This window comes from Sinocyclocheilus grahami, unplaced genomic scaffold, assembly GCF_001515645.1.
Source record: "Sinocyclocheilus grahami isolate Dianchi unplaced genomic scaffold, SAMN03320097.WGS_v1.1 scaffold653.1, whole genome shotgun sequence".
Classification (NCBI taxonomy): Eukaryota; Metazoa; Chordata; class Actinopteri; order Cypriniformes; family Cyprinidae; genus Sinocyclocheilus; species Sinocyclocheilus grahami.
This window is the reverse complement of record NW_015505832.1, coordinates 433,669-439,668: the sequence shown is the minus strand read 5'-3', so window position 1 is coordinate 439,668 and position 6,000 is coordinate 433,669. Positions and strand designations below refer to the sequence as shown.

The 6,000-nt window shown below is 36.8% G+C and overlaps 1 protein-coding gene across 1 annotated transcript in view; it reads left to right on the top strand.

Moving 5' to 3' along the window:
• Positions 1-6,000, top strand: part of LOC107558616 (catenin alpha-2) — a 128,391-nt gene that overhangs the window by 1,062 nt on the left and 121,329 nt on the right. The window lies entirely within an intron of this gene.

Here is a 6,000-nt window from a genome sequence, read left to right as displayed (position 1 = left end):
AATACTCGACTCTTATTGGCTTGCAGGTATGCATTAAAACCGTTTAATGCACAGGTAGTTCCAAGTCAGTTTATTCACCGCTTTAACAGACACACACACATGCACACACACACACACACCACTCGCACAGAGAGAGAGAGATCAGAGATCCCGCTGCGCACACAGAAACGTTCAGGAGTAGGCCAACATAAACTTGTCAACGTTGCCCTGTGACTTTTATTTATAAAATGGCTTAGATACTGGATCACTGCATTATATTCTTCAGCAACGAGGAGGCAAAATCTCTGTTTAAGTAACTAAACTCACAAGTTGTTTGTAGAGAGAGAGACGCAAAGATGCAGGTACTTCACACACACAACTGTCATCTTTCTCTCTCTCGATCAAACGATCGATAATTAATTCAAATAAATGCTATAATTAATTCAAATAAATGTGATCTAACTGCACTATTTCATCTCTGTGTCTGATTTAAAGTGGGTAGAATGCTAGAGCTAACGAGCTGTAACTGACAAAAATAATCGTCATTTTTACCCATTCGGTCAAATATTGCGCTGCAAAGAGCAATACTAGTTTTAACTTGTCTGTAACTTGGCAAATGACCATGGAATAAGTGGGATAATCAATGGTTTGCCATGCATTAAAGAATTTTAAAATGCACAGTGCGGAGGCAACAAACCTCCACTTCGTGTCGGGTGGATCTTTGCCTCCACGTCGTGCATTTAAAATCCTTTAATGCACGGCAAACCGTTGATTATCCCTTACATATATATGCATGTATGAATACGTGTACCGTTACACCCCAAATATATATATATATATATATATATATATATATAGCAAACCAATATATAATTGCACTAGAGCTTGTAAATATATAATCCATTAAATAAAATAGAGTGCTTCAAAAATACACTTGAAATATTGGACCTTTTTTGACAAACTGTTCAACGTATGATTGGGATAAATTAATCCTAATCCCACACACTAGGACAGATAGTATGTGAATTGGGTTTCCGCTGGAGTGTGTTATAGACAGCGAGAAAAAAGGAATTGTTGCCTTGTTTCTCTCAATGAGTTGCTTGTGTCACTGACCTGGTTCGTCGAGCCCTGTGTGCCAAAAATAGTCTCCCGTTGTTTCTGACAAATAGTTATTTTCAGGCCTTCCACCACAACCTCCAAACAGAGCAGGTTTCCCAGACTACTTATTTCTCATCCCTCTTAACCTTTCTCATTCATTAGTGTAGGTCTTTGTTTCCCCGTACACTCATTCTCATTGACCTCCCTCACTTTCTTTCTCTCTCTCTAACTTTCCTAAGCACCCACTTGCCATTCAGTTCATGTTTCCTCAGACTGCATGACTGCTATGTGCTCAGCTCTGCACCAGGAATAGACAATCAGTTTTGTATTGGCCTAATAACTCTTCCATCTCCTCCTCCTTTTCTCCGGCCTCAGATCTCGTAGTGCGGCCCCTCTCTGCCTCCGTGCATCAAGCCATGTCTATTTTTAAATGCCTGCATTACACCACATTATGATCCCCGGTAAGTCTCCTGTCTTTTTAGGGGACCATCAAAAATGAACACATCCATCAACCAGTCACATTTAATTTGTTTTGCGAACTCCTGGATGCTCAGGAGACTTCAGCTCAAAAGGACAGTTGTAAATGTATTTTCCAGGTACGCTGTCCTCTCGTATTTCTTGTACAGTCATAGTGGAATGACACTATTGTTTATTTGATCTATTATGAAAGCAATGATCTATTTCTGGTAAACATAATTTGTCGGACAGATGCTGACTCTACTGCATTTGTTTGAACATGAGCACAAAACTTTAAATAAAGGCTTTTTTTATATATATACCAAAGCTTCATTTTTTTGATAAAAATACAGTAAAACAGCATTATTGTATAATATAACAATATCTTAAAAAAAAAATAATTTCATACAGTGTAAAGACTGAATTTTCAGCAGCCATTCCTCTAGTCTTCAGTGTCACATGATCCTTCAGAAATCATTCTAATATGCTGATTTGCACACATTTATTTGAAATATAAATATTTTGTAACATTACAGTATACAGTACATTTATTTACTGTCAGTTAAAAAAAAAATAATGCGTCCTTTTTGAAAACAAAAAAAGTTACCCACCCTAAACCTTTGAACATTAACGTACTTGTCAATAAAAAAATGCAAAAGGTCCTAATAAAATAAAAAGACAAAGTTGCATCATCTTGTTCATCATCTACACAATTTGTACTCACTTTATAAATATTTTCTCAAACTAACTGATGTCAAAATCAGCATATGTAGTGATTGACATTTAGCGACTTTTATTTATAAAATGGCTTAGATACTGGATCACTGCATTATATTCTTCAGCAACGAGGAGGCAAAATCTCTGTTTAAGTAACTAAACTCACAAGTTGTTTGTAGAGAGAGAGACGCAAAGATGCAGGTACTTCACACACACAACTGTCATCTTTCTCTCTCTCGATCAAACGATCGATAATTAATTCAAATAAATGCTATAATTAATTCAAATAAATGTGATCTAACTGCACTATTTCATCTCTGTGTCTGATTTAAAGTGGGTAGAATGCTAGAGCTAACGAGCTGTAACTGACAAAAATAATCGTCATTTTTACCCATTCGGTCAAATATTGCGCTGCAAAGAGCAATACTAGTTTTAACTTGTCTGTAACTTGGCAAATGACCATGGAATAAGTGGGATAATCAATGGTTTGCCATGCATTAAAGAATTTTAAAATGCACAGTGCGGAGGCAACAAACCTCCACTTCGTGTCGGGTGGATCTTTGCCTCCACGTCGTGCATTTAAAATCCTTTAATGCACGGCAAACCGTTGATTATCCCTTACATATATATGCATGTATGAATACGTGTACCGTTACACCCCAAATATATATATATATATATATATATATATATATAGCAAACCAATATATAATTGCACTAGAGCTTGTAAATATATAATCCATTAAATAAAATAGAGTGCTTCAAAAATACACTTGAAATATTGGACCTTTTTTGACAAACTGTTCAACGTATGATTGGGATAAATTAATCCTAATCCCACACACTAGGACAGATAGTATGTGAATTGGGTTTCCGCTGGAGTGTGTTATAGACAGCGAGAAAAAAGGAATTGTTGCCTTGTTTCTCTCAATGAGTTGCTTGTGTCACTGACCTGGTTCGTCGAGCCCTGTGTGCCAAAAATAGTCTCCCGTTGTTTCTGACAAATAGTTATTTTCAGGCCTTCCACCACAACCTCCAAACAGAGCAGGTTTCCCAGACTACTTATTTCTCATCCCTCTTAACCTTTCTCATTCATTAGTGTAGGTCTTTGTTTCCCCGTACACTCATTCTCATTGACCTCCCTCACTTTCTTTCTCTCTCTCTAACTTTCCTAAGCACCCACTTGCCATTCAGTTCATGTTTCCTCAGACTGCATGACTGCTATGTGCTCAGCTCTGCACCAGGAATAGACAATCAGTTTTGTATTGGCCTAATAACTCTTCCATCTCCTCCTCCTTTTCTCCGGCCTCAGATCTCGTAGTGCGGCCCCTCTCTGCCTCCGTGCATCAAGCCATGTCTATTTTTAAATGCCTGCATTACACCACATTATGATCCCCGGTAAGTCTCCTGTCTTTTTAGGGGACCATCAAAAATGAACACATCCATCAACCAGTCACATTTAATTTGTTTTGCGAACTCCTGGATGCTCAGGAGACTTCAGCTCAAAAGGACAGTTGTAAATGTATTTTCCAGGTACGCTGTCCTCTCGTATTTCTTGTACAGTCATAGTGGAATGACACTATTGTTTATTTGATCTATTATGAAAGCAATGATCTATTTCTGGTAAACATAATTTGTCGGACAGATGCTGACTCTACTGCATTTGTTTGAACATGAGCACAAAACTTTAAATAAAGGCTTTTTTTATATATATACCAAAGCTTCATTTTTTTGATAAAAATACAGTAAAACAGCATTATTGTATAATATAACAATATCTTAAAAAAAAAATAATTTCATACAGTGTAAAGACTGAATTTTCAGCAGCCATTCCTCTAGTCTTCAGTGTCACATGATCCTTCAGAAATCATTCTAATATGCTGATTTGCACACATTTATTTGAAATATAAATATTTTGTAACATTACAGTATACAGTACATTTATTTACTGTCAGTTAAAAAAAAAATAATGCGTCCTTTTTGAAAACAAAAAAAGTTACCCACCCTAAACCTTTGAACATTAACGTACTTGTCAATAAAAAAATGCAAAAGGTCCTAATAAAATAAAAAGACAAAGTTGCATCATCTTGTTCATCATCTACACAATTTGTACTCACTTTATAAATATTTTCTCAAACTAACTGATGTCAAAATCAGCATATGTAGTGATTGACATTTAGCCATTACAGATTTTGATATAACTGCATCTCACTCAAATGGAGCCAAGTGTTGAACTATCTTGAAGAAAGGAAAGCTCTTCTCTTCAGTTGTGGTGATGGGAAGAATTCATGGTGTGATCTGTCTTACAAATCCACACACACTCTGCACGGTTGTCCCTTACCCACTCACCCTCATCAAGTCTGAGCTGGGTACCTAAATACCCTTATTAAAATCATCTTTTCATCTCAGGACTCTAACTCACTCACTGGGTGACTCTCTCTTGTGAAATCAGTGATTACTTCCGATAAAACACACAAGACAATGGAGTTGTGCTTTACCTCCTGAAACAGCCAGTGTGTGACAGCAGTGCTTTTCGACGCAGAAGGGTGAAAATATCGTTACCTCCCATGATTCTTTTCTCAATCTTGTAATCACAATATTCTCACTATTCTGCACCTCACGGCAATGCTTAACACGGTCCCATCAAAGCAGCACTTCCTGTGAATTACAGCTTTGCAGCTGAATGGATCTTAATTATGATCTGACTTCCTATTATGTAGAGTAAACTTAACAAATTGTTCTCTCTCTCTCTGTCTGTCTCGCACTCTCTCCCCTCTTTGCTTTTGTTTTTTTTATTTTTGGTGTTTGAGTGGATTATTCAGATGGCCTGTGCTATAATACATGCCATCAGAATCTTGATGTTGGCTAGCGATTGTTTCACATTTAACAAGAGGCACATTCATCTGACAGTAAAATGAAGAAGAAAAAGTAGAAGAAGAAAACTGCTGTAGTCGTGTCAACACAGATCTGGGTGTTTCTGTGTTCTTAAAGGAATGCAACCTTCATGATTCTGTTCTCCAGCATGATCTAAGATGTTCCAGAAAACATCTTGTGCTTCAATAAAAGCATGAAAATCTTGTACAAATGATGTCACATAATCAATGTCTCAAATTTTATTTGATTAGTGACCTAGAGTTATCCATTGGTTATTTTCATGAAAAAATATTTTCATTTAGATTTTTTTTTCTGAAAATAAATATTATGCTGTACAGGTTACTTTATATCACTGGTTAGTATGCGAGGGAAGTCTTTAAATTTAATCATAAAACAATATTCAGAGGCATTTTTTATCTGGATTCTTTGATGAATTAAAAAGTTCAATAATAATAATAATAACAAAGAACTACACACACCAGCAGGAATTGTAGATGGGGGGATTGAATGACCAGCTCTCTCTTTCTCCCTCAATACCACGACTGAGGTGAGACCCTTGAGCAAAGCACCGAACCCCCAACTGTTCACTGGCTGCCCACTGCTCCGGGTGTGTGTTCACGGTGTGTGTGTGCGTGTGTGTGTTGTTCACTACTCACTGCTGTGTGTGTGCACTTGGATGGATTAAATGCAGAGCACAAACTCCGAGTATGGGACACCATACATGGTCTCACGTCACATTTTTTCACTTTCATAATAGGGAATACCAGGACCACACACACACACTTTTTTTCCCAATATATGCTTACTATTCACTTACAACTTGGAATTGTGTTTTATCTTGTAAGACTTAAATGAGTTTAATTAGAAGAAAATGTA